Below are 20,009 nucleotides of genomic sequence, written 5' to 3'. Positions count from 1 at the left end.
GCGGTGGCCATTTGTTTCTCATAGGAACCATAGAACATAATAATAATTATGTGATCTTGCTCACTGCACTCAGTATTACTATTCCAATCCAGTTCAAGCATTCCTTGTTGTTTTCCTTTTTGGGAACGTTGACGACAACATCCTCTTTGAGTTGTGAGTCCAGTCCACCATTATGTCAGAATTCTGATTAGTGACAGAAAGTAGGCTGCAGTATCTTGAGGGCTATATTGACACTCCTGATGCCTTATTATCCTTTAAAACCAAAAGAGCCCTTAATATTTCATCAAATCCGGGAGTACTGGATGACCAGTACATTTACATAAACATTCGGTATGTAATGTAGTATTGGACAGCATTTCCTATTAGGGTTGCTTCCATATTATACGTTGTTCTAACCTGGATCTAGTCAGTTCCCTCTCGCTGTTCTTCAGGAACATCGAAGGTGTAACGTTTTTGCCAGTAAACTTCGTAGTGATTATTTAGATTGTGTGTCGCATCTAGCGCTACGCTTTACCAGTCTTGAAGCAACTTTTAAGCGGATGAAGGAGAGTACAGGATGGTCGTCCGAGAAGAAATCAGCTCCTCTTTAATGCAATGGTCATTCTGATTTGCCGTATTCAGGTGACGGAACTAACAACTATTTATCATAATTTGAATAAAAAACTTAAAACTATAACGAAATTGATTCCTATTAAATTAATTTCATTGAATTTTAATTTAAAATATACTGATTATTTGAAATTCTGTCGATATTATGCCGCGAGAAATTTCTGGAATGCATTACGTATGACATACTGGTATAATAGGATAATAAACAACCAATGTAAAATTATATTTCGATTATTTTTACTAAATTATTCAGTCATTCATCGTAGTACTTATTATATGAAAAATATTATATTATGTGTCAATAATTCAATTTATAATACATACTTTGTTTTCCATTTATATACATTTTAATTTGTTGTTAATTTGTTTATATTTATTTAATTATTCAATGTCATTATCAAATTCACATTTGTTTACAAACATATTATAAATAGCTTTTCGGAATAAATACTTAACAAAAAGGTCAATGTTTAAGTGATGTTAAGGTGTTTGTTTTTAGTTCGTTATCATGTTTATTTAAAAATAGAACCTTTATATAAAATGAACAATATAATAACATTTGTATCATTATATAAAAATGTTGGTGAATATCGTACTACCAAAATCAAATATCAACTATTAAACAAACAAAAACTAACAATATGAAGCAATAAAAAATATACTTTAAACCCGACAAAAACATCTCGAACAAATTATTAAGAAAAAGTACATATGGATACAAAAGTATAAACATGTACGAGTACTACACGCATCTTCCATTCATCATATATGTACCTGCAGTGAGATATGTATAAAATTTTTACTGTTTTATTTAAAACCATCTCAAATACTTAAATTATTTATAGCTTTTTTTGTTTACTTTCCGACAATAATTTCGGTTACGTCAGCTGATGTTTGGACAGATAAAATTCAGATGGAAACACATCAGTATAAATAAAATTTGGTAGACGTTTTTAATGTTTAAACGTAAAATAAAAGCAAGAGTTTAAAACTTATCGCAGCTGAGTCTACTTAATTTTCACTCCTACAAAATGAAGGAAACTTTAACAAGTATTCATCATTCAAGTACATAGCACATACCATATACATACTCTACATCAGACCCAAACGATTTTCTCCGCATTTTTATAAAAAACAAGTAAGAAAGTATAGTCGGGCGTGGCCGACCATATGATACCCTACACCAGTTATGAATATTAAATGTGATTTATTTTTCATAATAAAGCATTTATCTTCAATATTTCCTTGTTCCGATACATTTAGGCAATTTATGGATGAAAAACTAATTTTCTGAAAGAGGCTTTATATGGGGGCTAGGGGCAAATATGGACCAAGCCCGATAAAATTTTGTGAATATATTTATATTTACATAATATTTTATTGTGCTGAATTTCATCGCGATATTTGTGTTTATAAGTTAATTTGGGACATTCAAGTAATTTTCTGAAGGGGACTTTGTATGGGAGCTAGGGTCAAATGGGGCCCGATCTTTATGAAATTTGGCAGGGTCATCAAGACTTCTATAAAACTTAGTTGTGCCGTATTTTATCGATATATCTGTATATTTAACATAATTATGAGCTCAGAAGCCGTTTTCGGGGGGTTCTGTTCTATGGGGGCTAGGTGAAATAATGGACCGATTTTAACCATTTTCAATAGGCTTCGTCCTTGGGTCAAATAAAACGTGCGTGCCAAATTTCATCCAATTATCTTGAAAATTGCGACCTGTACCTTGCGCACAAGGTTTACATGGACAGCCAGCCAGCCAGCCTGCCAGACGGACGGACGGACGGACATAGCTTAATCGACTCAGAAAACGATTCTAAGCCGATTGGTATACTTTAAGGTGGGTCTAGGACGAATATTTTTGTATGTTACAAACATCAGCACAAATCCAATATACCCACCCCACTAAAGTGGTGTAGGGTATAAAAACTAGTAAGAAACTATAGTCGGGCGTGGCCGACCATATGATACCCTACACCAATTGCGAATATTAAATGTGATTCATTTTCAATAATAAAGCATTTATGTTGAATCTTACATAGGTTCCAAATAATGTCTGTTCATGTACTTATGCTGACTAGGAGAAATAAAAGATCCTATTTCAATAATTTTCAACAGCCTTCGTCATTCGATCCAAAGAAGAGTATGTGACAAATTTTAACAAATTATATTGAAAATTGCGAGCTGTTGCGTGCACACAAGGTTTACACGGTCACAAAGACTTACATAGCTTAATCGAATAAGAAAGTGATTATGAACCTACTTAAGAACAAATATTTTTGAGTGTTACAAACATCAGCACATTGTGTCGATTTTTGGATAGAAATTTCATAGTGATGCTAGTGTTTATAAGTGAATTGAGGACGTTTATATCATTTTCTGAAGGGGACTTTGTATGGGTGCTAAGTTAAATGAGGATCTTTACGAAAATCGCTAAAATTATTAAAAATTATATACATAAAACTAAGTTTTGCCAATTTGTGTATACTAGATCATTAAACATAATTATGAGGTCCAAAGACCTATTCGGGGGGTGCGGTTGTATGGGAGCTAGATGAAATAATTTCAATAAATAATATTTTCATTGCCACGTTTACATGAAACTTACAAATAAAATAGTTCGTTCCTTCAAATATAAAGGAATATGCTGTGAAAAGATTGGATCAACATTCAAATAAGCGAGTAGGTGTTCATGTCTAAAGGTAATCGTTTGTGGAAGTTTAAAAGATTAAAAAAACTTCTGATACTACTTAAAGTCCAACATAATTTTTGATTTCATATTAAAGCCAAAGATGTCTTTAAAATCGTGTAAATATAAAATTTTACTCCCAAAAGGTTAAAGGGCAATTTTCATAGTGTATGTATGAAAATCATAATATGTGTGGGAAATTTCATTAAAATTGGAGATGGTAAATCCAAAAATAGCTGTTTTCTGTCCGTTTTGATATGGATTCTCCCTTAAAAGGGATATATGACATTAAACTGACATCATTTTAAGCAGTAGAACATGGTTGTTGAAATGCATATGTATATTAGGCTTCGTTTCAAAAAACAAAACGTTTTCCAATTTTGTAATATCTTTTAAATTAAGTTCATATATCTTAAAATTTCCTGTTGAGTTTTATACTAAAGCAGATTTCAAATATATTCAGGAAAACTTTCAAAAATGGTATAATATTTCTTACAATTCCAAAAATATCGCTTGAAGCCTAGTGTACATAGATTTTTAAAATATACATATATGTAGATTAATTTGTATTTTGTTTGCAAATAATTACTTATTAAAGTGTAGTGACATTTGCAGCCTACTTCATACACTAGCATTATAATAAAATGTTAAAGAAAATAAACTTAAAAAACGTAAAAAAATTATAATGTATTTGCGGTCATTGATCTTCTCTTAATTTCTATTTAAATATAAAGAAGTAAGAGTGTTATATTCAGCTTAACCGATCGTGTGTTATACACAAAAATTAATATATTTTGGATACAACTCAAAATGTCTTTTTTAAAAAAAAAAAGGAACAAATATTTTACAAATTCCGAAACATAAAGAAAGACATAACGTTTATTTCTTCAACAGTTAGCAACAACAAAATACACTGATATTTGTTTAGAGATAAACAAGTATCTTGTGCATAGTTTAAGGCTTAAACTAAAGATTTTAATAATGGGAAATTATCCGCAGACATTTGCTCAAAATTAGCTTTTTCACAAAATGTGTAAATTTATTTTCAAAACTTAAAAAATTTCTTCAAAATTGGAAACCTATTCAGAATTTTCATATATAAATTGTGTTTCTTTTTCATAATATACATACATATATCTCGATCCAATTGACATTGCTAATGGAGCAAATTGTGTTTTACTGTAATGTAAATTTCCTTTTCCCAGTTGTGTTAAAAGCTCCATGTCATTTTTGCTTAAGTTCAAAGTGGAAATCAATTAATATATCAAATTTACAATATTTTTGGATTGGGTAATAATCATAATTTTTGAAGCACAAGTCGGGAAATCGGCACTGTGCTATTTTTAGGGTAAAATATCACCAAAATGCCGATAAATCAGCAAATCTGGCAAGCCTGCATATCAGTTCTAAACAACTCAGGAGTAGTCGGCAACGAAAGAGCTAATACGGATGCTCGAGGTAGATGGCATAACCATTTGACTCAACGAGGGCAAAATTGAAAATATGGGTGAGAAAAATCCATAAGGCAATAATGAAACGGTGGGTAGAACAACAAAAATTCTATGGGGTTACCCTTACGAGAACGTGACAAGAAGTCTTCGCATTCAGACGCATATAGTGAGGACAGTGAAACTCTGAAGATCCAAATATCTTAGAAGTGATATTATTCGGGATATATCATCCCTCTATGACTGGAAAATTGTTAGGATTTACGCCCAGGAAACTGAGTTTTTGAACTTCGGCCTATTTTACATTCAGTGAATATTATATAAGGTCATGAAAAGGAGCGCACAATAGGTCCGATAGTGGCCTAGGTATATTTCTTCAAATTTTATGTAATTACATCCTCCTATAAACCTAACCTCGTCCAAAAACTAGTGATAGCAGTCTTTTTAACTGGCACCTTCCCAATTCATGCGAGGATCGCTAGTCTATCTTTTGGCGAGTGAAATATAACCTACTCACTTTTAGAATTTAACTCCTCAACGTTACCTGTACCACTTTTACACACTAATGAACTACGAAGACCCATCCAAACAAAATCGATATTTTTGGACACCTCTAATGTACATACATAGATTTGTCAATGTGGTTAATCATTTACATATGTAAAAAGATTTAATATTAAGTAAATGTAAGTATTTGATTGTATATAGAGAACTCTTGTGGTTCAGTCAAAGGACATAATATTTTTATTTCAAAAGGTCTTTGAATACCTCAGACTTAATTAATCCACTTAACTAGATATAGTAAAATATCCATGATGCGAGTGTGTATGAAACATTCTAGCATATTAAAGTGTCAATGGTGTAAAAAGTTTTTTGTCAGGAGGTTTTAAATTTTAGAGCAACTTTCATCTGTTGCTTTCAAGTACATACATACTAAATAATTTTTTCTGCGAGGCCATTGTGAAAGTGATTGTTGAAACACAATTTCTGAAAGAAATTTATTCGTTTCACTAAATTAAGTCCACTTTTGTTGCTGTTGTTTATGCTACTTACCCTTAAGAACAAAAATGAAAAACGAAAGAAAATAAACTCCAAATAAATAATCCTGTATATGTGCTCTGGAAGAATTCTATTTAAATCCCACGGGGCTATAAATTCCAGGACTATGAGACAGTTAAACTAGTATAAAATACATATAGACAAACAATGTTCACTTTACCGCATAGATTGCCTCCACTTTCGACTTTATGAAACAAACAAAAAACAGAAAAATACTCGAATGTGTCCTCAAACTAGGTGTGAAAATATCATTCCCAAGGGGCCTAAAACTAAAAAAAAAGTTAAAATAGAAATATACATTACAACACACGTATATACATACTTTTATTATAAGGGATTCATTTTGTACTGGTTTCACTTATTCTCACTCACACCCGAACGAAACTCGGAATAGTAAATGGATTTTGGTTGAGAATTTAAGAAAAGTTTTAAACTGTTCACCAATGTTAAATCAACATTTATTTAAATTCAGTTTGTAGTTTCAGTTTTTCTGGTTGAGATACTTGTTGCATGAGAAAACATTTGAAAACATCAATTGGTTGTAAATGAAGGAAATAAATAAAAAGTTAAATCCAATTTTAAGTAACATATTAAATTTAAACTTATTTTTTTAAGAATACATTAAAATTCAGTGCAGAAGCTACTATGTTTAGAACATTATAAATACTACATATGTTAAAAATCGTGACTTGGGAAAGCAAGTTTTTGGAACTTAAAAATCGTAATGGTCAAAACTCTCTATTTATTCTGGCCAAATCGACCAACACAATCATTACCCAGCAAAAATAAAACGAAGTATTTCCAAAAGAATAACATTTATCACCACTTCAAAGGTAGCATCACCACTTCTAAGTGAATTTTTTAACCTTCTGAGGAAGTGATGTTTAAAGACTTCCGAAGATGCGAAAATAATTCTATTTTCTCAATGTAGATGACATATTTTTTGTTCTTACCTTTTTTAAGAAAAAAAAAATAATTATTTTTGGGCTTTTGTATTAAATGTGTCTATTAAACACTTATTAATGTTAATATTATTTAGGTCAAATTAGTTTTATTCTATAATACTACAATTTCACTCCGAAATGACTTCCAAAAATAGATAATAAAAATTACTTCTTGAAAAAGACTTCAGATTTGGAATCAAATAAAAAGGATAGCCTATGACAAACCTGTGTTAAAACCGTCACTTCTTCAGATATTTTTCAGTACTTTCATGGAGTAAATTCTTCTTCTTTTTCGCTTCTTAGGAAGTTCTTTTTTTGCTGGGTATCTTCGAATAATGTTTGCTCATTGAACATCACTCGATTATTTATGTAAGTTATGTATTTCTTAAAACATAAATTTTATTAATTTTTAATGTGTATTCTTGTTTAATTCATTAAAATTAATCAACTATCTTATAATTCGAAATGATTAGCTAATGTATCAACATTTTTTCGTGAACATTTAACTTTTTAAAATGTTAATTTTAAAAGCCACTAGTACAAATACTAGAATAGCAGACTAGTAATAACGGGGTTGGAGTTTTTATGAAAATATGCTAGTGCTAGAAGTATGGCAGTAGTTATCTGCCATATGTTTGAAAACATACATTTTTGAAATTATAAAAAATGTAATTATCAAACATTTTGCAAAAAATAGATGAAATTTAGAAACATTTATTTTTAATACAGAGGATAATTAATGAATAACTGTTTTTAACAAAAAATTGCTTAAATATAACGGAGACGACGTACAAATCAACTTAAATGCTTTATTATGAAAACTAAATCAGCCTCGTCCGACTATAATTTCTTGTAATTTTTAGATATCCGATAGCATCTATGCCTATTTGTTGTCATTCTTATTATTTTTGATATTTCAGATTGTAAGTTAGTAGAGTCATCTTAAGTTTAAAAAATTACTCAATGAATAATGTAATTCGATTTAAAAAGAAGCCGAAATGTTTAAAATTTTATGATCTTGCTTAATGTTTAATCAAAAACTATTAAAATTCTCTTGTTTAATATTTATAATGTATAATTTCGGCGGAAAACACTTACCCCCGTATTCATAAAGATATTAATCGTTTATTTTAGGTTTATTACACACATTTTCCATAAAAAATTCCTACAATAAACCATCAACAACTTTATTATGCGTTTATAAATATGGGGATACTTCGGGATTTTAAAATCCTGCATTTCCCCGTGATATATATAAAAGTCTGCTTTTATAGATTTTAATGTTATTTTTGATTTTTCGAAGCTTGATTGACCATATGGATCCTGTAAGCTGAATCATATAATTCAAGTTTTCTTAAATAAGAATTTCAGATGGCGAAAGAAATGTCTTCTAATGGTTAAATTATCTAAAAAAATAGTTTTTGAGAAGATTTCGAGAATAAAAAGCTTTTTACCCACTTATAGATAAGGACAATCCACCGATTTTTGGGTCAAATTTCGAGCAATATTTCGCTATTTTGCAATTCGACCTGTTCTTGGCGGTTAAAAAGGGGCTTAAATGTCAAAGTATATTGCTGTTGGACTTGTGAAATAATGCTAAATTAAGTTAAATTTAACACAAAAAGTTCACAAAACCTAAAAAATTTTAAAATTCAGTTGGAATTGTAGGTAGCCTACTGTAACGTAAGTTCAGATAAAATGCACCTTATCATATTAAAACATCAGAAAGAATATTCTTTGTAATTTTTTCCATTAAATAAACGTATTAGATTTTAGAAAAGGTAATGAAAAAAAAAAACATATTTTATTTCCCTCGTTTAAACGCATTCTGTTATATTTTTTGCAATAGCTCGTATTGGGTCTATACTAGTATTAATTTCCAAATTTACCTAAATTTAAAATTAATTTTCGAAACTTTTACATTTCTTGAAATTTAAGTTTTAAATTCAAATTATTTTACCCGTCCATCAAGATACTTTGATATTTAAGCCCCTTTTTAACCACCAAGAACGGGTTGAATTGCCAAAATGTGAAATATTGCTCAAAATCGGGGCCAAAAATCGGTGGATTATCGTTATCTATAAGCGGATTCAAAATTTCGAATTCTTTCACTGTTTTAACTTTTTATTAAAGAAAATTTGAAAGTCGTGGCTCCAATTCAGCCGTCAGAGCTCATATGGTCAACCAGGCGTTGAAAAAAACACACGTTAACATAAAGAACCGAGGAAACAGTATATTTTGATATTGAAAATATCATTTACAATTCAAATTTTTAAAAATAAATACAAAACGCAGTTTAAGAAATCTCAGCTTATGTCCCCAGTGTAATACTGTGAATCGTTTCTTTTATTTTTTCCAACGCCAAATTTTTTAAATACCAATAAAATACGATGGAGCAAAAAAACTTACAAACTCATCATCATACAAAAGTAGACCTAAATACCTTTTATTTAAGATACAAATCATCAAATTGTAACGGGTACTTTTTGAGAAAATTTAGTTTTCACCACTATATAAAGTCGTTTCTATTATTTTTTCCACCACTGTATGTTCACATTATGTCGATATGTACAAAATTTTGTGTTGATACCGATATATTTAAAGAAGTTATTAGCGATAAATTACTTTTGGGAATATGTTACAATTTTAAACATAATTAATCTCTAGATGAAAAAAATGTGTGACAAAATTCATCGAATTATCTTCGGTAATTTCTGAGAAAACTACTCAAGAATTAGGAAAAAACTCAATTTTTATTCGAGGAAGTCTGAAATTTTTACTCATAACTTGTGAACCGATTTTGCTGATTTTCAATACCAAACTGCTTAGGATAACAATGAATATTCTCAGTGAATTTGGTTGATTTCATTTACTTAGTTTTAACGTGAACGCGTTTTAGTCCGACAGACAGACAGATGGACAGACGGATAAATCGACTCAGAATTTCATAAAGACCCAGAATATATATACTTTTTTGGGTCTCAGATGAATATTTCTTGGTGTTACACACGGAATCACAAACTTATATATACCCTCTATCACCACTGATGGTGGTGGATGGTATAAAAAGGAAGAGACTGCATTTCCTATATCCATAGTCGAAGAGAAAAGTTTTAAACAAATATTTCCTAGCAAAAGTATTCCTAGCAGACGCACAATTTCTAGGTTAATTTTAGAGAGCTAAAATAAATATGCTGAAAAACTTTTTTGGTTACACTTGCCATTGGTTAGATGCTAACAATTTTGAAAAAAAATTTGTGGCACTGGCTTGCCGAAGGTTTAAGGGAACCCATTCCTTTGACGGTGTAAGAAAAATGAACTAGAATACTTGGAGGAATATATAAAACTAATGGGGCCTGTAGCAGAAGCGGTGGCAAGAGGCTTTACTTAAAAGATTTGAAAAATATTTTTTGATTTAGCCAGCTGATTCTTGGGATGCGATTTCTAAGAGCTCTCTTCAACAACCCAATCTGAAGATGATGTTAAGAAAATATTTAACAATTATGTTATAAAATATGGCAAAGTACCCGATGCCTGAAATTCGCGTTTTACCACAATAACCGAAAAGTTTATTTCTAGATTTTGGAGAAAAAAAACGATGGTAAAGTTTGTATAATTACCTTTCAGTAAATATTTGTTTTAATGTATTTTAAAATCTATTTACTTCTTTCAAATAGATGTTAGTGTACAGTGTGTTTCTAATGACTCGGGAAATTATCTACAAGAAACAATATTATACCTGGCCGAATGAGAAACGACTGCTGTTTCAAAAATCACACTGCAATTAAAAAAGATTTTCTATAATAAATATAATATCAGGTTGCCGTCGTCCGCTCCTGTAGAGCGATTATTTTGATATGTTGGTGTTAAGAAAAGCTAATAGTGGAAACTAAGAATTTATGTATTTGAAAACAAAAAAATATTTTTTTTATCAAACGATATTTTTTGAACAATAATTAAAAAATTGCAAAATTACTTTCGAAAATCCTCAAAAAACTTAATAGTAATGATTTTACTAACATGTAATTAATATAGTTTTACCGGCAATGCATAATAGATTTCAATTTACTGATACTAATTTTTTCAGTATTCAGTAAACATTTACTGAATATTGCATTTTTTCATTAACCAGTAAAAATTACTGAATACTGATTTTTTCAGTAATCAATAAATTTTTACTGAATACTGATTTTTTTCGGTAATCAGTAAAATTTTACTGGTACTACAATTTAAATTTCATTATCAGTAAAAATTTACTGAATACTGCAATGCTTAATGCATTAGAAATATAATGCAATGTGCCCATGTATGGTTTGTATGTATTAGGGTGATCGATTATTCGACATTTTCCAAACAAAAAAAATCTTAATCGATTTAAAATGTTTCAACTGTTTTGAAAAGAGTTAACTTTGAACTTTTAAAAAAGTGCACACATATTTTTTTACAGAAATGTCTAAAATATTTAGATCCAAATAAAAATTTTAAACTTTTTTACAATTCAAGTTTTAACACACTTTATTTGAAAACATATTTTTTTATTTTAGCTCATACTTTTATGAATAAAATAAGATATGGAAAGTTGAAATCAGATAAAAACTGACAAAAATATAATTTTTTTTGTAAAAACAAAAATTTACCAAATCTCTCATTGCTAAAGTAAATCATCTATTTTGTAAACTTTTGTTTTTTCCAATATCTTTCGATTTTTAGGGTATATTGAAGATTCTTAAAATGGTACTGCAATCTACTCTACTAGACCTACAAACTTCACTAGGTCTCGCGATGAGTGTATAGATTTTTTGTCACACCGTGTATTTAGAGGTTGCACACTTTGGTCATTTTTGTGAAAGTAGACAAAATAAGATTTTTCAATGTGTGACGAGCAAAAGTCGCTTACACTTGTTTTTGTCTCACATTTTTTTAAAATAAATGAATTAAATTGTTTTGTTTTATTATTCAAATTTATATAAACGTTAATTCTAGTTTAATCTAAGTAACGCCACCTAGTAGTAAGTGGGGAAACAAAACAAATATCGCAAAGCAACCATGGGTCAGCTGTTAACAGCTGTGATATTTATGATTATATATGTATGTGTAGCGGATTGACACTATAAAAGGAGGGTAGTTGTGAACAGCGTTACCGTTGTGAGACTAAAGTCGCAAATTGACCCTTTTTCAAGTGCTTTGCCAATTTTTGTGACCCCTTGTCAAAATGAACTAAATTTGCGACTTTTTTCGCTTCTTGCCACTTTTTGTCCCTTTTTGAATAAAACACATTTGTCATTCCTTTTATAACACATCGAAATATATAGGTCATAGATCCACAAAAGTATACATATATATTCAGGTTCCTTATTGAATTCTAAGACGATCTAGCCATGTCCGTCCGTCTGTCTGTTGAAAGCATGATAGAGACCGAACGGAAAGAGCTAGAGGGTTGCAATTTTACACAAATATTTCCTATAGGTAAGGTTTGTTTAGTATTGAAAATGGGCAATACTAGTCAACGTTTTCGCATAGCCCCTATAAAAGTGCCCTCTGAAAAAGAATTTTAACAGACCCCATTTTCTCAATGTCTGGTGATATTTTATCGGAACGATAGATTGACAATTTTCATATAAAAATATTTTTAACCTGCAGAATATCTACCGGTTAAACGATGACCGGAGGTTGAGATAACGGTTTTAAACTAGTTTTATACAAACCGAAATCTTTCTTCAAAAATGTATAAAGATCGAAACATATTTGACCCTATCCTCCATATAAGGTCCGCTTCAGAAAATTAGTTTTAACTTAAATACTGAAAACCCTGTTTATAAAAATGTATATCACCCATAAAAACAAGAACAGCATTGAAATTCGCCAGAAACTCATTTTATATTAACCGAAATCTTTTTGCTAAATTTTTATAAGAATCGATCCATATATGACCTTTCTCCATGTAGAGGGTCCCCTTCAAAATGTTTAGCGCTCACAACAGTCTTTAACTTCTATAGAATCCGAAAACTGTATACCAAATTTTATGATGTTCGAGATATAATTAACCCATAAAAAATAAACAAATTATGTAGAAACCAAAGTCTTTTTACCAAATTTTATGAAGATCTGTTTATAGTGAACACTACACCCATAGGACCTTCATCTCCTACAGAAAATGACTTTAACACTCATTACTGATTTAAAAATTGTTATACCTATGAAATTCGACATAAATAAATTTTAAAGAAACCAAAATATTAATACCAATATTTATGTGGATCGGTCTATAAATGTTCTTACCCCCATTAAATGCACTATTTCGAAAATAGTATTGATGTTCTAGTAACTACTGATATACGATAATGAAATTCGGTATTAATGATTAAACCGTGGTCAAATATAGGATTATTTTCCGAAAATCGCTAAAAATTTATTTATTGGCCCAAGATGTGCCAAATTTTATAAAATTACTTGGAAAAAAATAATATGTTTTTACAAGTAGATGCTCAACGATTTTATTTAGGCTTTTATACAAATCTATTTCTGTCAATTTGACTGTTCTAGAGGAGGTGGAACTTTTCAAACATATTCATAGTTGATCAGGGGGTTTACTCTGTATTTCGATTCGAAAGAAAATCTTTCGAAACAGAATGTGTTTTACATACAAATTCGAAAATTTTTTCATTCGAATTGAGTTACAGAGTAAACCCCCAGTATTTGATATTCAAAATTGGTGAATCGTCTAACTAGAAAAATATTTTATGAATGTCCTTAATATGCTGAAACCTTAAAGGTGACAGCTAGAAAACGTTTTAGAAAATATAAAAATCGTTGATTTAGAACAAATTTATGTCTCTTCTCAGCCTCCGTTATTCTATTTCGGATAGATATTGTGACGATAAATACAGAAGATGGGGTAAATAACCTGATAGTGGGTGTATCGACCGAATTTTTATTTTACATCTAAGCATTATTATTATAATTTTATTGTTTATTAAAATGTAGTTAATTATTTTAATTTATTTACCAATTTAATGCACATTTAAATACAAATGAAATGATTTTACCTACGTTGACTCTTTTTGCGTTAAAAATCCCCTTTCAATGCGACTTTTTCCGAAAAATTCCCTTTTTGTGCGACTTTTCGAAATTTTCCAACGGTAACGCTGGTTGTGAATAAAAGATCAGTCAGCCAGCTGTCGGCGAAGAGCATAGACTACTCATAGACTGGAATCAGCTGATTTTAGCAATATGGCGGAGGCAAACTAAAAAAATTTTACGAAAAATCAACAAAAGAAAATGTAAAATGAACCACGGTAGATTTAAAAGAGGGACAAATATATAAAGATATATTTCCATCTCTCTTCACCTTACATTTAATTTTTTTCAAATATAAAAAACAAATTGCATTACAGTCAAACCCATTTATAACTTTTTCTTGCTCTTGTGAACTCATCTTAATTACCGGAATTTTGATAACTATTTTGATACAAAAACATATTTTATAAAGAATTCTTGGTTAAAACGAATTACTATTTAGTCCCATGAATAATATTTTATACATTTATCCTTTTTTATATCGAACTTCAAAAAATATGCGTTGAAATCAAATAAACGGGTTTTACTGTACATGCAAGTCAAAAAATTTGTTTGTGGTGTTGATAGTGTATTGAAAAATGTTTTATAATGAAAGAACATTAAGGAATAATTAAAAAACAAATCCAGTACACTTTTAATTAGAATCTAAGCAAATATTTAATAAAATAATTGTTTTCTTTTTAATCTTATTTTTTTGCAATTCTTCTTCACATACAATTTCTTCGATGTTTACATTTTTTGCTATTTTTTTCAAACGAGCGATGAAAACAATCATACAGCTCATCTCACACACTCATCGATTTTTTAATACATTTTATTTTTTCTTTTGCTCTAAAATTTTACCTAATGGCGGAACTCAAAAATGGTAAAAAAAATGTAAACAAAACCATACGGTTCGAATTTACTTTTTTGACAGCTGTCAATGGTTTCTTATCTGGTTATCTGTGGCGAAGAGGTAAGATATTAATTTGCTTGATAGGGGTTATACCCTTGCAGATAAATAATATCTCAAACTCGGAGAATAGCGGTTAAACCCACTCTCTTGGTTTCATTTTCTTGGTAAAGACATCCATAGATTTTAGTTAGCTGAATAGGCGTTATACTTCTGCCACATAATAAAGCTCTTGGAAATTGAGTATCGGTGGGAGTCTGTGGTTATACCCGTTCCCAAAAGTACTCAACAGTCGTCCCTTCCTCTTGTTGACGCCCGTGGTGGTGCCGCGGTCAACGGAGAGAAGCCCTGCGTCCTAAGACGTGTGAGCAAGTCAATTCTCCCTCGTGGTCGTGCCTCTCTGGAAGATGAGATACAAAATCGTACACAACGACTTAACGAAAAATTTAAGGACTATCTTCTAGCCCTACAAAGCCTTATGAGGCACTCTAAGCTGTCCAAATTACAAAAATTAGAGAGGATATATAGAAACTGTCTTACAGATTACCAATGGTATATTAAAAGGAAAGATTTCTCTTCCCTACCAGAATTTAAAAATTAATAGTAAAAAATATCATAGATATTAATTTAATATTTAAGAGTTTCTCTTGAGCACTACAGCAACTCACAAAATAATTATGAAGAATGATCGCCCGATAAAAATCAGGTATGCTCAAAGAAATCCTGCTATGCAAGCAATCATCGATGCAGAAGTGAATATGTTGATTGCCAAAGGATGTATATAACCTTCAACCAGTCCCTATAGTTTCCCGATAACCCTTGCTAAGAAAAATGGTAACTGGAGAGTATGCCTGGACTTCCGTCAACTAAATTTAAGTTCACCACAGAAGAAAAATAAACAGTTCGAAGAAACCCGGCCAAAGCTGGGAAAGGGAACAAGGAAAAAGGCGACTTACCATTTTTTAGAGGACGATAATATACCATCCACAAGCGACAAACTACCGGGAGGAAATCTGCAGCTAAACCCACGCCCATATACGAATACCTACAATCCATTGGATTCGAGAGCGGTAGAGGAATTGCGACAGTCGTTTTTTGGTCAATTCGATAAGACAATCGAAGAGCGACCTCCAACACCTCCATCAAAATTGCCACCAAGGTCGCCACCGTCATTTGACTCTGTGCAGCCTGTGTTATGAAAAGACAGCGCGGGTAAGAGTTCTAGTCCCCATGTCAAAAACTTTTACAATAAGACTGAAGTCAAGCAGCCAGCACTCTCATTTGAAAAGCGTTCACCGTTAAAACAGAACCTCTTGTCGATCCAAACTTCAACGACGCGGGCGAACTTCTGGGAGGAGTCCCCACATAAGTTTGGAGTGAAAAATGCCGATATTAGTCCCCCAAGAGCAAGCCTATTGGGGAAAGTGACCACTCCCTTATCCGCATCATCTTCATCATCACCGAGTTTCTCAACGACGAACGCAACATCAGTGACTCCCTCTAGACCAATTACAAAGTCAACAATTACAAAGTCACCAATTCCAACCTCACCGACATTCGACATTCTGTAAATTATAATTTTTTAGAGGAGAGAGGCGATGTGACAAGCAAAATTCGCTTACACTTGCTTTTGTCTCACATTTTTTTTTTTTTGAAATAAATGAATTAAATTCTTTTGTTTTACTATTCAAATTTGTGTAAACGTTAATTCTAGTTTTATTCTATGTGACGCCACCTAGTAGTAAGTAGGTAAACAAAACAAATATCGCAAAGCAACCAGGGGTCAGTTGTTAACAGCTGTGATATTTATGATTTTATATGTATGTGTAGCTGATTGACACTAGAAAAGGAGGGCAGTTGTGAATAAAACGTCACGAAGGGGTCTTGATAGGAGGGTGGGTTTGCTCCTCTATCGGCAAGTGATCCGTCCCCTCATGTCCTATGCCTTTCCAGTCTGGTTCAGAATATCTTCTGCTCAGATGGAACGGCTTAGGATTTGGGAGAGACGGATTTTGGTAGCCTGTCTAGGTTTGAGGCGTAGACGTGGTTCGGACGGAATTTGGCGCAGACCTTCCTGCAGGTCCATCTACAGGGCAATAGATTTTGAGAGGATAGATTCGTTTATGGTCAGGACTGGTATATCATTTCTTGAAAAGGCTCGTTCATTAGAGAACGGCCTAGTCCGGGAATGTTTTGTTAGAGCGGGAGATCTGGAGAATGTCCGTGCATCACGGTATATGTCCCCGGTGGATCTTCTCACTTTAGGGGAAGCTGGTCTTCTCTTCGAGGGTGCAAACCTGTTGTTTTACCACAGAAGGATAGGTACACTTGATACACAGAATGTGGTGTATAACACTGCACAATAGGCCAAGGGCCAACCTTTTGTAAATATTCCTCTTCTTACTTTTGTATATATTTTTTTTAATCCTATCCTTGTATTTATCTCCCCCTTAGTTTTAAGTTATTATTTAAGATTATCTTTTAAGTATCTACATATATATCTCCTTTTTTTTCCTTTTTTTCGGAGAATCTTATTGAATGTTCCATAGAATGTGAAAATTATTCATTTAAATTAGATTTATTGGTAACAGTACTATTAATCATATATATTTAATTAGTTGATAAGTCCCTTAAGGATACTATAGTATTTGGGAAAAAATATTATTTATAATTTAGTTTTAATGAAACATATGTAAAAAGGAAATTTTTGGAAATAAATTGAACTTGAACTTGAACTTGAATAAAACGTCAGCTGTGGTAGCTGTGATCAGGCTTGCCAGATTTGCCGATTTATCGGCATTTTGCCGATATTTTACCCTAAAAATAGTAAAGTGCCGATTTCCCGATTTTTCCTTCAAAAATGCCGATTTTTTAACCAATCCATAAATATTGTAAATTTATTTATTTTGATTGATATCTTTGAGTAAAATACTATTTGCTCTATCAGCAATGTTAATTGGATCGCGATATATGTATATTATGACAAGGAAACACAATTTCTGTATGAAAATCCTGAATGGGTTTCCAAACGTCTGATCTAAGGGTGTAAAATTTCAAAATGTAAAAAAAATTTTTAAGGTTCGAAAATAAATTTACACATTTTGTGAAAAAGCTAATTTTGAACAAAAATCTGGGGATAATTTCCCATTATTAAAATTTACCCAGCAAAATTTTTACTTACCCGGTAAGTAGGCCGGTAATATTGGAGCAAACTGTAAGTACTTACTTTTTGGGTGAATAATTACTTATTTTTGTTCGACGATGATCAGAAAATAACTGGTTATAAATGTGCTTACCCGACTTTCCCTGATTTAAAACCGGCCTTACAGTTATTTTCTGTGTTTATTAGTCTCTTCTCTTACTCGATGCTCTATTAACAAGTTATTTAATTGTGGTATTTGGAATAGTTTTAATAAAAATGTAAAAAATAATATTTTTTCAAAAAACTTCTAAAACTACAAATCCTATTGAAAAAATTAATTAATATTATTGATAACGACCACTCATTGCCTAGTAATGTATGAAATAACTACATCACTCATTACCAAAATTTGAAAATATTTAACCGGATAGTTTTCAACAAATAATTATACATTTAAATTTTTCTGCAAAAGTGACACAAGTTACCCTTAGATAGAGTTCTTTTATTAGAGATATTCTGAATAAAATTTCCATGAGTAATGTATGTAAAAACTATATTGTGCTTTTTTTTATTAATTTGTGATATGTTTCTTTGATTCAAAATATTGTTTTTTTTTTCTTTTTCAATTGCCGATTTATTGTCGATTTTTTAAATGTAAGTGCCGATAAATGCCGATTTTTTGTGAAAAAAATGCCGATATTTCTACAAATTTATCTGGCAGCCCTGGCTGTGATATTTATGATTGTATATGTATGTGTAGCTGATTGACACTATAAAAGGAGGGCCAGCGGGAAAAAGAGGCAGTAAAGAGGCCTAACAAGCACACCCCTCTGCATTGCAAAATCATTTCAATTTTACACGGCGTGTCATTGTCAGCCAAGTGCTTGCATTCTCGCTTCTATTAAAGGGCTGATAGAAGGCTTACTTAAAAAGGCCTATTAAACGGTCTTCCGTTGTAGGCCTATTAGAATATCTTTCGCTGAACGCTTATAAGAAGACCTATAACGTAATGTATATAAGATGGTCTTCCGTTAAAGTCATATTAGAAGATCTTCAGTCAAAGGCTTTGTAAAAAGTCTGTATAGGAAATTATTATAAAAGTTTTAGGGATATATTCATAGGAGTTTATCAAAGTTTTATAAAACAAATTTTCATAAAAAAATTGATAAATTCTTATCCTAAGACTTCTAATATAATTACCTAAGCAGACATTCTACAAAGCGTGCGGAAGCATGGGTTATTAGGGAAGACATTATTAATAAATTCGACATTAAACATAAGAAATTGGCACATGCGTATTTTTAATTATAAAAGCCTACTTTACAAGAACTTTACAACATAAAGTTTTGCAAAAGACTAAATTTTAATTGGAATGTAAAAAAATACATTCTTCTGTTTTCAGGTAGCGGTTTATAAAAAAGAGGGCAAAATAAATTTTATAGAGCCGATTTTAGAGAGCCAATATATAAAAATAATTGCAAACCCAATCATGTTTGAATTTTAATAATTGTTTGTTTGTCATTGTTTTGCAATGCAACTTGTAATGTGCATGAATCCTACAAGAAGGGAAAACGATTTATAACGTTATATGAAAAAAAGTGACTTTTATTCCTCTGGCTTAATAAATAAATTTTTGTAACGAACCCTGGGAGCCGCGAGCTCTACCCCAGCATAAGGTGGAAAACACATCGTTACAAATGTTAATTATTTTTATTAGAAAACTAAAAATAACAAACTTAAAACAATATTAAAAGTAGAACAATATTATAAGTAGTAATTATAAGTATTATATCGTCATCTGAAATGCAAAACGACGAAACAACCAAAAAATTTAAAATCGACTTTTTGATTGAAAGTCGAAATACATGTTGTTGCAAATTTTTAGAACCATTTCGTCAAAAATACCAACTTTATTGAAATAAAATTCAAAGGGCGTAACAACAGATTAGTCATTTCCACAAGTATGAAAGCAAGAAAGAAACCTACATAATAGACAATGTTTGGTGGTACAGTTATATTCAAACGTTCTTTTATCGATGTTGGGATACAATACTTGTAAAAAATGTCGTTTTAATAACAAAAATAGGTTTTATTTTATTTAGTTTTTTGTCTCTCCTGTACAATTTTTAAAAGTGTTGTTACG

The sequence above is a fragment of the Lucilia sericata genome, unplaced genomic scaffold (assembly GCF_015586225.1).
Source record: "Lucilia sericata isolate MDLA Ls3-8-SP2 unplaced genomic scaffold, ASM1558622v1 Contig000013F_arrow, whole genome shotgun sequence".
NCBI classification, from domain to species: domain Eukaryota; kingdom Metazoa; phylum Arthropoda; class Insecta; order Diptera; family Calliphoridae; genus Lucilia; species Lucilia sericata.
This window is presented reverse-complemented; position numbering follows the sequence as displayed.